General features: G+C 32.5%; 1 protein-coding gene across 3 annotated transcripts in view; it reads left to right on the forward strand.

Annotated features, from left to right (window-relative positions):
* LOC123548064 (uncharacterized) overlaps window positions 1-18,987 on the forward strand; it is a 69,040-nt gene that overhangs the window by 28,501 nt on the left and 21,552 nt on the right. The window contains exon 1 of one of the 3 annotated variants that reach the window (XM_045335295.2): window positions 11,855-12,004. The exons of the other annotated variants lie outside the window; for them this stretch is intronic. The gene's annotated coding sequence lies outside the window, so the exon portion shown is untranslated. Of the gene's footprint in view, window positions 1-11,854; window positions 12,005-18,987 lie in introns of those variants that run through there. 3 annotated transcript variants of the gene reach the window in all.

Here is an 18,987-nt window from a genome sequence, read left to right on the forward strand (position 1 = left end):
ATGGATTTAGCTTGGCAACAAATATGATAAAGAATATAAAAGCTCAGTCAAAATATAGGAATATAATTACGTATTGTTCTATGCACTTTGTATAATTTATCACTGTCTTGACAGTTTCTCGCATAATAACATACATATCTAAGACTGTATAGATGACAAAATTCATATTTTTTCTTCTGTTAATATTCTGCTAGAGAATATTTTTTCAACAGTTTTTTTTAAATTAAAACTTCGGTTTCGAATTGCTTCTCCTTTGAGTGGTTCAGGTATGGAGAAAAACATCAGTAATAATTAGTAAAATGTCTCAGAATATTAGCACTGTATAAGGTTTGGTGTTTCTTTTCTGATAACGCCTACTTAGCAACTATCACGAGTTTTGGTTACGTAAAAACAGTTTTTATAACGACGTTCTGTGAATTAGTGTATTTGAATTAAATATTATGAGAATAAATATATATTGAATTACTATGATAATCAAACTAGTAAACACTTTGGAAGCATAGATAGTAACCAAAGAAAAATTATAGCAGACTCGATTTTAAATCTACAATATTGCTACAAAATAAGCGGTTTTCTTAGTTTCGTAGTTAGACAGTGATGACACTAGAGTCTTAAGAGGATTCAAAAGCAATTGAGAGCAATTTGAAAGACGAGAGGACCATTAAATAAATGCGTTGTCTGCAGCAACATGTGACTGTGAATAAGTTTGGTTTTTTCCTTTGGCAGTGAGACATTTATCAGATAAGAGACAATGAATATTCAAAAGTATTAGTCATCTCTAACACAGACATAGATATGAACCTAATACCGGCTACATTTCTCTAGGTGATATTTAAACGCTGACTCCAGGGGAATAAATATATTTTCTTATTCAGATTATATGTAAAATACGGGATATATGACCGTCTGTAAGCTCGACCTGTTTCTATATTAAAATGCTTTTAGCATCTCGTATTAGATAACATTTCACTACAGAAAACTCTTAATGTTCATAAAATGTTGAAATACACTTGCACTTGTCTACTGAAATAATTTAGAAAGTTCATTTAATTATTAATGCAGAAGTAATGTTAGCATATGAAGTGCAGTGAAGAGCTGTATGGCTGCATTCGCTGAATGTCGCTTTTCCAACTGGAATTTTGTCCTTGTGTTGTACCATATATTTAATTTGCAGTGGAGTTTGTTTGTTATCTTTTCATGCTTTTAAACTTTACTGAATTAGACATTTCTTCTGTTTTGTAAAATCCACAATATTTTGTACATAAGAGATGCATACCCCAATGATTAATTTAAAATCTAGATATTAACGTTATTTGATGACGCAATATTCAACTAAATTGATGAATTACCAGAATCTCTTTTACGTCAATCTTAATAATGAAATGTACTTCCGTTTTAATGGACGCTACGTTATCCAAGTGATGACAAAATTGCTTGAAAGTAAAGTCATTTTACAAATTTACCAAGGTATAAAAGTAACATCTGTTATAACAGTGTCAGTTCGCTTGCAGCTATGATTCCGTTCGGTGTGCTATTTTTTCCATTGATTGTACACGTTTAATACATCCGCTTCCCTGTATCATTAGTTATCAACCACTTAGTACTACATACTTCAGTAGCTAGGTTCAATTTCCTTTTATCGGATGCCAAAGATATTTAACATATTAAACAATAAAAAAATAGGTATCACGGTCATGGAAAATATATGGTAGTAATTTATCGCATGCACATTGATAAATCAACGGAATACCTTCTGAACACATCACCTCAATATTTATCTATAAAGAGCACACTCAACAAAGTTCCTAATGGGTCAGTTTATATTGTATTACTATATTGTGTTAATAATGCGTGTATTCACACAAAATATCACATACCGGCATTTGAATAGGTAATGCAATTTATTTTTGGCGACTCACGGCCAAAGTAACCGCATTAGGCGTTTTGACCAATATTGCATATTTTGCACGTGCAGGGCATGTGCACCAACATGCGTGTGTTTGTTTACACTTTTGGCATTACTGACAAAAGTCCTACTAGAAAAACACATATCATGGTGAAATTGACACAAGAGCAACTCGATCGAGCTGTGGGAATGTTGCTAGCCGGGACACATTTACGATACGTGTGTAATTATTTTTGCAATTTCAAAAGAATTTTGATACAAATTGTTTGTAGCTGTCACTTTGATGGTTATTTCCATTTTTAACCTTACAAGAACCTTCAATCCGAGGTTATCTACCATCAGCGTTCTTTTGGAGAAATTTAACCCAAGTACAATTCATTGAAGTGACCGATTTTGAATTTTGTTGTAAAATTCCGACAGCCCGATCGCGTTGCTCTTGCGTCAATTTCACGATGATATGTGTTTTTCTAGTAGGACTTTCGTCAGTAATTCCAAAAGTGTTCATGAACACGTGCATATTGGTGCACATGCCATGCACGTGCAAAATATGCTATATTTTCAAAACGCAATGCGTTGAAAAAAAAAACCATTAAAACAGACAAATAGTTTATGGATCTCTGTAAAGATATAGATAATATTCTTTGATCGAAATAGGATATGCTGTTCTCGTGATATAACTCCATCGCATCTGAATTCTAATTGCAAACTCACTGGTTTTGAAATATTTTTCTTGCATAACAAATTACTATCCGAATTGTCAGTTATGTTGTAGGTACTTTGGATATGACATTTCGAAAGGTAACTTTAAATAATACCATTCATTATTACAACACAACTGTACTTAACATGCTTTTGCTATCATGATGTCAAATGACGGCTAAGATATTAAGAGAATTTTGAGGACAGTCTTGCGTAAGAAACATGTTGTCATATTTTGCCCTAAATAAGTAAGTTTTAGATCAGCAATCAAAGAAGCTGAAATAAATACGATCAGTTACGCGAGGCGGATATCAACCATTTTGACACGATATAAAAATGTTTTTGGAACATATTTCTGGACATAACAACTATTTTGACAAGGTCTTAAGCAAATGCTGCTCATTTCTGTCATATCGTCCTAGCGTGTTGATGCATCCTATGAACGCCGACACGCCAGGACGACAAATTAGCGTGCAAATCAAACAAATAAGATATGTGACTGGCCTGGTCTCCAACACACCAAGCACAGTTGTCGTTTAGGCGCACTTATTTTTCGTTCTTGTGTGTTGTTGACATTCAAACGCGCTAACACGACAGAGCGATAAAACGTTTTTTTTTTCGTTCTTGCGTTTTGGTGCCAATACCCCAGATCGATGAATAAGTGCGCCAGTACGAACGATTCTTGACTTTGCGTGACTACCCCCGCCAAAATGATAGATATCTCAATTGTCGTGCCAACATGCTAGAACGATAAGGCAGAATCCAACCACCATACCAAGGCAGACTTTGACTTGGAATAAGTTGTTTTGTCTATTATTGATGAGTTCAATCACGTTCGGATATTTACATTTAGGAGTCTTAGTGATAACCCAAGAAAAATGATGTAACTTCGTCAAATAAGTTAACACTTACTTATCTGAGAAAATAATCCTTACTGCACACCATACAACAGTTTCCTGTGCTGTCACCGGTTTTGGCAAAACCCGTCTTTCTACTGGGATGTAGTATGACTCGTGCTGTACATGAGGTGATTTTATGACGACATTTATGAAGGAACAAGTTCTTTATGAGTGAAAGCGATATTTACTGTTATGTGTAGAATACATTATGCAAGAAAATATTATATAACTCATTGTAGATGCAGATGCGAACATATATCTGATTCTAGGGTACCTGTTCTGGTGTTTAATCGACCGATTTTCGTTACTGTCTTAACAATTAACTTCAAGCTCGACTTTCCGATCAGCACCTACCAAGAATGAAAGAATATTATGTGAATCTACTTCATTCTGCGATAATTATTAAAACATGTTAAAATGTTACAAAACTGATCCAATTTATATATAATTATGTTCTTTCTTTAAAAGATAGGGGGCCTCCGTGGCCGAGTGGTTAGAGTCGTTGACTTCAAACCATTTGCCCCTCATCGATGTGGGTTCGAAACCTCATTTGGGGCGTAGAATTCTTCACGTGAGGAAGCCATCCAGCTGGCTTACGGAAGGTCGGTGGTTCTACCCAGGTGCCCGCTCGTGTTGAAATAGTGCACGGAGGGGCACCTGGGGTCTTCCTCCACCATTAAAGCTGGAAAGTCGCCATATGACCTAAAATTGTGTCGGTGCGACGTTAAACCCAACAAAATAAATAAATAAATTAAAAGATAGATACTGACATTGTCTCTAATAAAAACGAAGAAAAGTTAGAAATGATGAACAAAAATGTCGGCGTTATACACGGTTGTCAATTTATGTTAAATATCAGTTTTCACTTAATTACAATGTAGCTATTATTTTGCGAACGTATTTTATATAACACAATTTACAAATGAAGATTTTCAGATATTCCTTTCTGAGAGGGTGAAAAGCTTTGAATGCGTAATGGTCCTTCAATATTTATAGACGACTTTATTCACATTTTTTTTATTTTGAATGAAACAGTCTTTAACACTGCACTGTTCTGTTTAATATCTAAACGTACTTTTACAAAACATTAGCAAACGCTTACGTCTGTGTCAATAAGTGACGTATCTGAATTTATTGCTGAAGGAGTTTCAATATTCATGTTAACACACGCTTTCCTTCTTATTTTAAATTAATAGATGTAAAAACTTAAACAAACTTTTAATGATGCGATGTCAATTTCGGAGTTGGTACTTTATTTATCTTCCGGTATTCAACTGATTCTAAATAGGTCGTCATTACATTAACCTGTCGTTAACTGTTTGTGTGTATTCTGATTTATCATTTTTATCTTTCTAAATGGAAAAGATGGGTCTAAATACAGATTTGACATTGCAATAAATACGATAATAAAGAATAAAATGGATTAATCATTATGCGGGAACTGATTTGTGTTTTCAGAAAATGTCCTCATCATTTCATACATTTATCAGTAAATTTGTATAACTAATTTCCAGCTCTTCATACATTTAATATCAGTGTAGGAAAACAAAAATATATATATATGTATATATTTATTTATTTGTTTAAAATACCAAATTTTTAGGAAAACTCAAAATAATTCAGTTTTTAATTATACCACCGTTGAGTTGTTTAATTGCTGATGTTCAACAATTTTTTACGCATTTGAAAGATCCTTCTCCCAGCCAGTTAAGGTTAAAGATAACGATACAACAACTAATTGTGAAAGTCTTTTAAAGAACAATTCAATTTTAAAAAGTTTGAGCAAACTTAATGCTTATTTTTTTTTATTTGAACGATCAGTGGCGAAACACCAACTATCGCCGAACCTCGTTTAAATATTGTATAACAGTGTAGTGTTAATGTGGAATAACTGTATCATAAATTCATAACTATGTAAACACGAGCAGAATTCGGTACTTCTGTCAAAGTCAAATTAGAACACTATACAATAAAGCTTTAGATAACTGATCTTGAGACTATGTACAATTAATCTTGATTCAGCAACTAAAAGCAAACGTGGAAGAATCAGAGACGTTTTAAATTAACACATTCTATAGATATCTATCTAAAAATTAAGAATAGTTATTCTATAAATGTCCTATAAAACTGAACATTTGACGCATAAAAGGGCTAAGAATTTGAAAATTTAATTCAAATCAATCATGTTGACTTAAGTAATTACATGGGCGTATTGCACCGTCTGGTGTGTATAATTCGTTTCGTAAATATATGCATCCGTTGTTTGTTTTCTGTTTCTAATTATTTGATTAAACAGGTACTTTATCAAAACATTCAATTTCATTTCTTTTATATACTTAATATAAGTTTCCATGAAAATATGAAACTAAGGATGAAAGTAGATTATAACCTTTTTTAAAAAAAAAACTTCAAGCAAAAAGTTAGTTTCAAACCATACCGAACAGTTATAAGCTGGAACAAAGCTATCATTTACGAGGAATAATTATTTGTCGGCAGACGTGATAAATCAATAGCAAACCCGTCATTGGGTGTGTTGTAGCCGATTTCAATGCCGAGTAAATATGTGTCAATCCATTCCCTACCTTTGGTGATTTGGAATAATAAACAGGGATGGAACTGTTATTAGATTAATTCAGCATTCATGTGATACTTAGAAGTATTTAAGAAAGATGCCAAAAGGTAATAGGGCCTTTGTATTGTTTTCTAATCTAAAATTGTCATTGAAAATTATTTTAATAATTCCAGTACAAACAATGTCATGTAAACATCAAATAATGGCAGACCATAAAATGATTGTCTTATTTTTCAGAATATTTAGATTTTTCGTTCTTATTCACACTTCAATAAACTAATCTTATACTTATATAATCTAGATTTTGTTTGTTAACATCTTATACAGTTTCAAATACTATGCATTCTGAAAAGCACATAGTGCAAAATGTTTGGCGTGTACATTTTTGCACATTCTTTTATTCCATTTATACGCACATTATAAAGTCATATTACACATAAAAACAGTAGTGACATAATTCTAGATATTTAATTGTAGTATTTTTCTTTGTAGTACATTTTTTTTTAATTGATCGCAGTGTCCCGTTATAGTGACAGAGACGGTTTGTGATCATAATGATAATGAAATGATTGCACTTTATAATTCATAACGGGTATCTGGGTCACACATCTCTAGAAGTATTTTTCTTACATCAAACGTAACTCGGACTTTATCTTAAATTGATTCTTGTCAGTATTTGCAATGTTCTTCAGGGTTTCTTTCTTGCAAGTGGTGATAAAATTGCTTGAAAGTAAGGTCATTGTACAAAGTTACTAAGGTATAAAAGTAACATCTGTTGTAACAGTGTCAGTTCGCTTGCGGCTCTCGGTCCGTTTGTTGTGTTTAATACCTCCGCTTCCTTGTATCATTAATTATCAACCACTTAGTACATACATAGTTCCGTAGCTAGGTTAACTTTCCTTTATCGGATTCGAAAGATATTTAACATATTAAGCAATAAAAAGTAGGTATCGCAGTCATGGAAGATATATGGCAGTAATTTATCGCATGCATGTTCGATAGATCAACGGAATAACTTCTGAACACATCACCTCAATATTTATCTATAAAGAGTATTTATATGTACTTGAGTATACAATTGGGTAAAGAAATATTTGTCTATAATTTTCGTAACTTGTTTCACATGCATATGAATTACACTTAATTAGGACAAACATACATCATAATACAGAATTTGTATTCACAGAGACATGGGACTTCTTTAAAGGCCTAGATTTTGGCAGTGGGCCAAGGAATTTCTGTCTTCACCAGCACAGTTGGGGGCTAATGACCATCACAGTATGGTTCCAATTAACAAGGGTCAATGTTTATTGGAGAGTCAGTCTACCTTACAAGTGTATCAATTATTGAGAAGTGGAAACAATTTAATTTATCTTAAATTGATATATAATTGATAACTTTTAAAGTTATACTAGTTTGTTATTTTGGCATTTCTATGTAAAGAAAAATATTTGTTGATCAAACACAATAATAAAAAAACAGTATGTGCATTTCAAAGTTACAAAGCAAAGCATGAAAAAAGTCACTTTTGGCAACCTACTGAAAATGAAAAATCACTATAGATGGAACAATAATTTTAAGTTCAAATAATGTTGATTACATGAATACAAGAAACCCAGTTTCCAATTAGAAAAATATTGTTTGTCAGCACAAAGAACTCCTGAAGTTTTCGCCATACTTGTGTTTTATTATCATTATTATTTTCAATATTATTACTGTATCTTTAATCATCCTTTATGTAATATAATAATAATAATAATAATAACAACAATAATTAATTATTATTATTTTTATTATCATTATTATCATTATTATAACATTAAAGTAAAATACTTATTATCATCTATATCATATCAAAATAATAATTAATATATTATATTATATCCATTCCACTATTCCCTGCTTCTAATTTTTAGTACGGTTACATAATCGCTGATAAGCAGCAGATAAGATGGGAGTTGTATATTGGATTTTGGGGGGGGGGGGACACTTATATAGTAGTGAATCTAGGCCTTTAAGCAAGATTAATCGGTATATAAGAGCAGTAACTGACTGTGCAATTGGCCATGTTGAGCGCTTATACAGCACAACAAGTTTCTGTCAAACCAACATAAAGTACAGCGTTTTAGGCGTAGCACACGGGACTGAAACAGTATTTTAAGGAGTTGATGTTTATGCAAAGTAGTCCTCGACTTTGTTGTTTAAAGACCCGCCACAACCTATTGACCTTTTTTTCTCCCACATTACCTTGTGAAAATCATTCTGGTAATACTGGTATAATATTGCATGATGACAGATGGACAGTTTAGCCCCCCTCCCCCTGAATTAATGTGTTTTAACAACTCCATCTTCAAACTTATTCAGTAAATCTCTTTTTTGTGTTTAAAAACATTGATAAATAACTGCCTTATCCTGTAGAAATAAAGTGTGGTCTAAACTCAGGTTAATATATCAAATACTTTACATAATGCTACATTCATTCAATAAAAAGTTTGGCCTAATATATGTTACTGTCATTTTGTTAGTGGATACTTTTATTTCTCGTTCTTTTCATGCAAAGCATGTATAATTACCATGTGATGGAAATACAATAGAATACATTTATGCAGTGGACACATATTTTAATGCTAGTAAAACACAGAGATCATTATTCTGTTTTGCAGAAACAAATGATTAGGTAAGAATGTCAGATACAGGCGTGGCAGATACTAATTCCATTACTATGGTTACTGTATAAAAGGTCATGTCAAAGCCAAAACAACATAATTATCCTATTTTATACTAAAGTATCTTTCTCATTATCAGTTAATTTACTGGTAATGGTATCATATTATTCAACTCCGCGGAGCATATCACATTTTTACACTGCGAATTAAATTTTACAATGATTGCCTGCTGTCTCTGGCATGTACTGTGCAAGGTGCCACTTTCCCTTCAGTTTATGATTGTCATTTACAGCTTATTTCAATTAATACGCTATTTTAGTAACGCTTTAAAATTTATTAAGAATAAAAATGTCATGATGTGTAGAACTAATATCTTTAACAGGGTCCGATTTATTTCCCCATTTAACAAAGAATCTGAATATCTGTGTTATTATACAACACATGGACTGTTTGTACATTACAGTGATTACGTCATAGATGTCATAGCAGCGCGTTCGAAAATAAAGCGATTAAAACAGGCAATTAGTTTATTAGCGCTATAGGGATCTCTACAAGGATATATAATATTCCTTGATCGATATAGGGTATGCTACTCTCGTGATATAATTCCATCGCATCTAAATTCCAAACAATGATTTTTAATGGCAAACTCACTGTTTAGCGTGCAATTCCAACAAATAAGGTATGTGTCGTACTGGCTGGGACTCCTACACACCAAGCACAGTTGTCGTTTTATTGCACTTATTTTTCGAGTTGTTGTGTATTTTATCGTGTTTGTGTGCTTGAAGGGTGCCAATACGCCAGATCGATGAATACGTGCACCAGTACGAATGGTTCTTGAATTTGCGTGTTGACACCCCCGCCATAATATTTGACATTTCAATTCTCGTGCCGACATGCCAGAACGATAAGGCAGTAACCAGCCACCATACCTAAGAAGACATTGACTAGGAATAAATTGTTTTATCCATTATTGATATTGATTTACATTTAGGAGCCTTAGTGATGACCCAAGTAAAATTATGTAACTTCGTCAAATATGTTAACACTTACTTATATGAGAATCTAATCATGACTGTACACCATACAACAGTTTCCTGTGCTGTCACCGGTTTTGATAAAACCCGTCTTTCTGCAGGGATGTAGGATGACCCTCGTGCTGTACATGAGGTGATTTATGACGACATTTAGGAATGGAAACGTTCTTTATGAGTGAAAGCGATATTAACTATAATGTGTAGAATACATTATGCAAGAAAATATTTATCACTCATTGTAGAATGATGTAGATGCGAACATATATCTGGTACCTGTTTTGCTGTTTACTCAACACATTTTCGTTACCGTTCTAACAATTACCTTCAAGCTCGACTTTCCGATCAGCACCTACCAAGAATGAAAGAATATCATGTGAATCTACTTCATACTGCAATAATTATTAAAACATGTTGAAAATGTTACAAAACAGATCCAATATCTATATAATTATGTTCTTTCCTTAAAAGATATATACTGACATTGGCCCTAATAAAATAAAAGAAATCACAGACTGACGTTTGAGCCCTTCAAAATTTATAGACGACTTTATTCACATTTTTATATTTTGAATGAAACAGTCCTTAACGTTGCACTGTTCTGTTTAATATCTAAACATACTTTTACAAAACATGAGCAAACAGTTACGTCTGTGTCAATAAGTGACATATCTGAGTTTATTGCTGAAGGAAATTAAATATTCAAGGTTTTGTATCATGTTAACACACGTTTTCCTTCTTATTTATAGATATAAATACTTCCGGTATTCACCTGATTCTAAATCGGTCGCCATTACATTAACCCGTTGTAACTGTATGTATTCTGATTTATCATTTTTATCTTTCTAAGTGGAACGATGGGTTTAAATACAGATTTGACATTGCAATAAATACGATAATAAAGAACAAAATGGATTATGTGGGAACTGATTTGTGTTTTCTGAAAATGTCCTCATCATTTTATACATTTATCGGTAAATTTGTGTAACTAATTTCCAGTTCTTCATGCATTTCAAATCAGTGTAAGAAAACAAAAAAAAAACTATATTTATTTGTTCAAAATATCAAATTTTCAGTAAAACTCACAATAATTCAGTTTCGAATTATACAACCGTTGAGTTGTTGAATTGTTGATGTTCAACAATATTTTACGCATTTGAAGGACCCTTCTCCCAGCCAGTTAAGGTTAAAGATAACGATACAATAATTAACTTTGAAAGTCATTTAAAGAGCAAATTCAATTTTAAAAAGTTTGAGCAAACTTAATGCTTACTTGTTTGACGAACGATCAGTGGCGGCGAAACACCAACTATCGCCGAACCTCCTTTAAATATTGTATAACAGTGTAGTGTTAATCTGGAATAACTGTATCATAAATTCATAATTATGTAAACACGAGCAGAAGTCGGTTCTTCTGTCAAATTAGTACACTACATAATAAAGCTTAGGATTACTGACCTTAAGACTATATACAATTTATTTTCTGATTTAACAACTAAACGCGAACATGGAAAAAGCAGAAACATTTTAAATAAACATATTCTATAGCTATCTATCTAAAATCAAGAATAGTAATTCCATTTTATCCTAAATAAAACTGACCTTTTGACATTATCGCCATAATGCATAAAAAGGCTGAGAATTTGAAAATTTTATTCAAATAGATCATGTTGACTTAAGTAATTACATGGGCGTATTGCACCGTCTGGAGTGTATAATTCTCTTCGTAAATATATGCATCCGTTGTTTGTTTTTAATTTCTAATTATTTGATTAAACAGGTACTTTATCAAGACATTCAATTTCATTTTTTATATGCTTAAACATGTATTCCATTAAGGTTTTAATAATGCTTTAAGACAGCCATATTAAACTATAGTTTCCATGAAAATATTTTAATGTTGAAAACTGATGACGTGGAAACTAAGGATGAAAGTAGATTATAAACTTTTTTCAGGATACTTTGACTGAAAAACTTTAAGCAAAACGTTAGTTAACTGTGATAAACTTGGAACAAAACTATCATTTACAAGAAATAATTGTCTGTCAGCAGGCGTGATAAATCAATAGCGAACTCGTCATTGGCCGTGTCGTAGCCGATTTCAATGCAGAGTAAATATGTGTCAATCCATTCCCTATCTTTGGTGATTTGGAATAATAAACAGGGATGGAACTGATTAATTCAGCATTCATGTGATACTTAGGAGTATTTAATAAAGACGTCAAAAGGTAATAGGGTCTTTGTATCTTTTTTTTCTAATCTAAAATGTTAATTCTGCAATAATTAAGCTTTTATTCATTGAAAATTGTTTAAATAGTTCTCGTATTTATATGTAAATATAAAATAATGACAGACTTTTTCTGAATATTTAGATTTTTATTTGATTTTTTTTAGATTTGCACTTTTATAATATTGAAAGGCTTTTGTTAACATGGAATAAATTATTAACCAGTGTGTAGACATAGAACTAGAGATCAATCAATGGCACAAATAGTAATCCTTCCTCACCTGTATGAGACCAGTTAATAGGAAGAATGAAGTAACTTTATGGTTAATTTCAAATTCATAGTAAATGCTGAATAGTTTTTTCTTGTTTTTCGGCGAGCGCCGTCTAAGAACGAATTCGTTACCTATGCCACGTGACTTCAGTTTGCAAATCAAACTACTTGATAACGCATTATAGATAATTTATCAAAATGGAAGATTTATGCAACACTGTACCTGATTGGACGAGAGTGTCAATTTCTTTCACTCTGTTGATTGTGCTACGCTGAGTGAAATGTAGACAAAGCGTTTATCCTAAATGACGCTGTTCACAGTTTTAAAGCTTACTTTGGCTCAGTATATTTAGCAAGAATATTGATATATCTCAAAATGATAAGTAAGTTTAATAAATATGACAAAAACCTGTTCAAATACCAACATATATCAAATTAAAGAAAGAGCTGAATACGGTCTGCGTATCACATGAATAAGGGTGTGATAAGAGTCTTTTATGTAGAGAAGTGCTTTTTAAAAGATTTTCCTTGTTACAATTGTCGTCTGTATATGAAAAGGTTTCTTGCTTTTGTGACTTATTCAGATTGCTTATTAAAATGAGTACTTGTTTGCTTTGATATATTTGTCATAAATTATTTAACTGATTTATTATATATGAATATTTTAACTGATTTATTATATATGAATATTTTTCTTTAGTATGGTATGCTATTATTGAAATCTGTTTTATTATGTATATGCTATATAATGACTGAATCTCATTACACTGAAATGAAGGTACGCTGCATACAGATTATCTATGTGATATGACTACGGTCAAACTTTGCTTATGAAACAGATATATTGAAATAAATACAATTGTATATTTTGGTTGACCTTCACTTTTTTATAGGTGTGACGTCATTGTCCAAAGATTCATGAATAGCGAATATGCATTTGTTAAAGCGGGATCAGTTGGCGTATTTTAGAAATAAATAAAAATAATAAATAAAAAAATCCTTTAATTGATTTTTTCTCGTGTATTCTAATCAAACTTGATTTGTAGCATCTTTATCAGGCCCACAGCCAACTTTGTTCAGTTGGGACATTTGACCCCCTTTTAGGGGCTGCTAGAGCTAAAACTAGAAATGCCTTTATACAGCGTCTCATGAACAGCTTGGTGGATCTATGTCATACTTGGTCTGGAGTATCATTATAAGGTCCTCTTCCAAATTTATTTATATAGGAACTTGGGCCCTATTACGGACCACTATAGCTAAAAGCAGATATGCCTTTCTTCGCATTAACCACTAAAATGTAATGGATTTTTATCAAACTCGATGTGTAACAATATCGTAAGGTCTCCTGCTATTTTGTTACAAATGGGAATAGGGACCAATTTAGCTAAAACTATAAACACGTTTAATGACCTCTTTTCATGAACCGCTTCATGAATCTTCATAAACTACTGCTGTAATTATTCGTCTAAGGATAAACGAAACAAAATTGCAACCCTACGAAACCTTTGCGAAAAATTAAAAGAGAACCATTTAAATTGTTAAAGTGCGGTGTTTAGTTTTGCAATTTGAAAATTGTTAGATGAAAGATGAATGTTAGATGAAAAATTCATAAACTTCTTTCCTTATTACAATTCGCCGACCATCATTTTTAAAGATATTTCTTGTTATATCTGATGTATGATATGGTACCAATAACATTATATCTAAATTTCTGTTTAAATAGTGGATCTGAATTTATTTTATTAGACTTAAAACATTTTCCGATATCATACAAAAGTCATGTATTTGACATCATTTATTTTGCATTGAGTAAAGTTCTTCCCGCAATAATCCAGGTATAATTGGGAATTAAATATTGATCAATGACTTGATAGGTAGGACTATCTGCAAGAGGGGATACATAGAAATTAAATAAGAATTTAAGAACATCTTAAACAGCATGCTTCAAAATGATCAAATCAAGACTAGTCTTATGTATTTTATTCAAATGTTATATTTAACAACCAAAGTTAACTTTTTAATTGCTTTTTATAATATAAACTTTTAGGTACTATCTCTACTGTGTGCGTTTTGAAAAACAAACAGTAAGGAATATTTTTCTCTCACGTTTTAGGTGTTGTAAAATTTTGCACCTTATTTCATTCAAACTATACACACATTTTATCGTCATTTAACACATAAATTACAGTTATGACATAATTTCAGATATTTGGTAGTACCTTATTTTTCTGGATTTGATTGCAATGATCTGTTAAAGCGACATAAACGGTTAATGATCATCGAAATAATGAAATGATTGCACTTTATAATTCATAATAGGAATCTAGGTCACACATTGCTGGAAGTATTTTTCTTGCATCAAAGGTTACTCGCACTTGAGCTTTGATTTTTGTAAGTATTTACACTATACTTCAACCATTCTGTGTTCCCCTTTTTGTGTATCTGTTATCCTCTTTGTCTGTTCGTTTTACTTTGTCTGTGTGCGTGCGTGCGTGCATGTGTGTGTGTGTGTGTGTGTGTGTGTGTGTGTGTGTGTTCGTTATTAAACATAACCATACATACACTTAAAGATACATCTGACAGTTTCCTATATGTATATAGGCAAACATTTTCCTTCGGAAAGAATTTCTTTAAACTTTGTGTACTGACTGAGAATCAAATTTAAAACGGAAATATATATTAAAAACCATAGGTACCGGTGCTTGACCTTGAATTATCTGCCCTTGAAAATAGATTTTTCAGTATTTTCCGACTTTCAAGGGCAAACAATTCATGACCAAGGCTGGGTACCTATGATTTGCTTTATTTTATATTTCTGTTTTTGATTTGATTCTCTGTCAGTAAACACAGTTTAAAGAAGAAATTTTGTCTGTAAGAAAACTTTGCCTCATGTCAATATAGACACTGTTGCAATTGTCCTTGACTATGAACATGACAAAATGATACCTCAAAGTCCTGGTCTTTCCCATGAACCAAATTTCTTTAAACTTTGTATGCTGAATGCAATTGATGACTAAATCAAAAATATAAATTAAAATGCACAGTTTCCTTGCCTTAATCTTGAATTATCTGCCTTTGAAAATTTGATTTTTAAGTATTTTCTGATTTTCTAGGGCAAATAATGCAAGATCAAGCACCGGTACCTATGATTTTTTTAAACTTGATTCTCAGTCAGTACACAACGTTTAAAGAAATTCTGTCCGTAGGAAACTTTTTGCCTATATACATATAGGAAACTGTCAGATGTGTCTTTAAATGTAGTGTTCTGTTTCAGTAGGACTGGGTTCTTAAAAAGATGACTATCCCTGTTGTATTTTTGATCCTGTTTTGAAGACATTTAAAATGTTCATGTGTGAACTGCTGTCCTTTAGGAATAAAAAATGCCAGCAATTTAGTGTTTGTATGCGTTAAAGTAATAATAATGAGTGGTGTGTAAACAAACGCAAATAAACTTAAACTTTTGACACCCTAGCAATAATGTACCTTATGTATTTATCCAACGAAAACTGATTATATTGACATTTGTAATTAAATGGTAAGGTTAATATCTTGCTAAATGCATTAAATTACATGTACTGAACAAAACCTCTAACTAGATTCCTCATAATGTTGGCAGCTGTATAAATTGTTGTAATAAAACAAAATAATTAGAAATTTACACAGAACAAATTATTATGTTACGCGTTTCATCAAAATTCACAAAGTTATGGCCCTTTGTCGACAAAACAATATTTGATAATTATAATTAACGCCGGTTTGAATGAAGTGAAACTTCACACACGAGTTAGTTCACTGTGGTTATCGGACATGCAATGCACGTGACACATAACTCCAATTTACTTTTTTCAGAAAGTTCTGTCCATTTTTCGACTATATAATGTTAAGTTAAGTTATTGCATGCAAGCTGATATCTCCATAACCACGTTCTGGAATGAATTGACACTTCTCACGCGTGAGCACTGTAATGATGCAATGGGCAAAGCATATATTCTTTAATTCTAACAAAAGCAATAAAATGTATGGAAATACAATAGTTTTTGGTCTAGCTCTTTTTCTTTAAAAAGAGCTGGACCTAACGAGCAAGAGACCAAAGATCTTGATTTACAGCTAGACTATTTGAAATCGGAATGGATGGTAACTTTACAACCCTGTTCACTGTGTTAATCTGACATGCAAGGCATAGTTGACATAACTCTGGTTTGCTCTTTCACAACGTTATGCCCCTTTTTCGACTAAGCTAAGTTTGCTTAAGTCCTTGTAAAACTGATATCTCAGTAACCACTTATTAAATGATACAATATGCCTACACAACCTGTTTAATTCTAGTTTGCTTTCTTATAATAGTATGCCCAATTTTTCTGACTTTTACTGAAAGGTTGTGACAAGGCTTTGATTGTATGAGTCGTTGCTGTCCTCCAAAAGCTTTTTAGCAGGCTCTTTATTTATCACGTTGAATTTTGTCAGTTAGCGGGCTTTCAGGGAGAGGGTTGCCTTTTGAGCCACGCATCAGGCACATAATGTTCTCGCCATGTTGAATTGTTTGGGTTTTTCATTTTGAGATAGCGCCCGATTATACAGTTTTGGTTTCAAAATTTAAATTTCATCGTACGAAAAGGATGCACTGTAATTTGTTTGAATTAATTCATGGTCAGTAACTAGATGATAGAGCAGCTTTGCTCTTTAAATGGTTAGGAGGTGTAAGTACCAAAGATATATGGCTTATACTAGTAACTAAAACGATTTTGCAAAACAAAACTTGTCGATTTAGAAGTTTTGTTTAGTATAGGTTGCTTTTTACATAAACATTTAGATGCATAATATATAGGTTGGATGGCGGTAACAGGATGACTGATCTTTAGACTAAATAATTAACACATTTGTCAAATCACAAAAAGTGCTAAAGTTATTTCAAAACCATGTCAGTTTATGTATTACCTCTTGGTTTAACTTCAAGAATTCCGATCTATCTTTTATTTATGGTAAACTTGTGATATTTTTTGTGTCTTCTTCGGATATATTCTACATCTATTTAAGGAAAAATATGACTGTATTTGTATCTGATGGCCTATGTTTAAAACTTTCACATTTCCGTGTCATTTATCATTGACAAAACTGAAAGACATACCTGTGTTACGGGTTTTCGATTTTTAACTAGCAGTTTAGAATGTATTTAAAATAATATCACTGTGATGAAACTTAAGCTTTAGTATTATATGTTCGGGACAGATTAGATTAATGGATTAATTTGTCTACATCGTTTCCGTATCTGTGCGATATAGTAAACTCCAGTCTGTGTTAATTATCATGGTGTATTCATCTCTACTTTGATCAACTTATTAAGCCATATCATATGCATTGCTTCAAAGCTTCGTTTTTGGGAGATAGTACAAACTCGAGATAAGAATCTTAACCGATACAAGACTGCCCGTAGATGGCCATATCTCCATAACAGAAATTTTGATACGTTATCTTTTTCATTATTGGTAAAGAAAATTACATCAATAAAATAATTATGTGAAATGTATGGTATGTATTGGAAATTTCGACGCGGTCCGACGATTTGCTTCCTGTAAACAAATGTCTGTATGAGGTGTGAGTGAAAGTACCAAACCTATATAGTTGTGCAGATTGTCTTTACATTCTATTCGCTTATTTTTTATGTTATGGGACTTCGTTAACTTTTCCAAATATAATTATAGGGGAAACAATTTCCTACATCAATTTTCGGATTTTGGGAATGATTAACTTGTACGAAGCCTAGTTTATGATTATTATTATTATTATTATTATTATTACTACTACTACTACTGCTACTACTACTACTCTGCCCTTTCGGAGAAGTGGGTGTATATTGCTTTGCACCTGTCGGCCGGTCGGTCCGTAAAGCGAACGGTTTCCGCCAAATAACTTGAGAAATACTTAACGCAGAACCTTCAAACTTAGAAGCATAGCAAGAGAACCCTTTAGTTTTTTAGGCCGTAAGCCGAAGGTCAAGGTCACTAGTGCCTGAACCCTGAAAATGGTTTCCGCCCAGTAACTTGAAAACCACTTAAGTTAATAACCCAGAACATTCAAGCTTAGAAGAATGGTAGGACATATTAAGCAGATGGCGCTTATAGGGAATCGGTATCGATCCCTCTACGGTAACATGCAATATATACCGAATGAGATATACTATCGAATTAAAAAATGTGGTTTTCCGGCACGTGCACAGAGCGTCTGACTTCGGATTTTTTGGAAGAATACGCCTTTCCTTGTGCGTAATAAGCGTCCACATAATTTTTCCGAACCGCAACGTCTTGCACATCAGTACAAATATGGGCAGTATTGGCTTTTATTCAAAAAATCTACCTTTAAATTGATAGAAACGCATATTTCTGGGCAAGCTGGTGGACTGTAACGATTCCCAATTGAGGCATTGCCTTATTTCATATTAGGTTTTGATTACAGATTAAAGAGATTAAAGATCAAGGTCACACGGGCTCGAATCCTTAGAACGGTTTCCGCCCAATAATTTGAAAACAACTTGATCCAGAGCCTTCAATGTGTTTGGGGTTAGTAGGTCAAAGGTCAAGCTCACAGGAGCCTGAACCTTGAAAATAATTTCCGCACAGTAACTTGAAAACCACTTTACATAGAACTTTCAGACTTGAAGCATAATTGAGCATCTCTATTGTTTGGGGGTCAATACGTCAAAGGTCAATGTCACAGGG

This window comes from Mercenaria mercenaria, chromosome 9, assembly GCF_021730395.1.
Source record: "Mercenaria mercenaria strain notata chromosome 9, MADL_Memer_1, whole genome shotgun sequence".
In the NCBI taxonomy this organism is placed as follows: domain Eukaryota; kingdom Metazoa; phylum Mollusca; class Bivalvia; order Venerida; family Veneridae; genus Mercenaria; species Mercenaria mercenaria.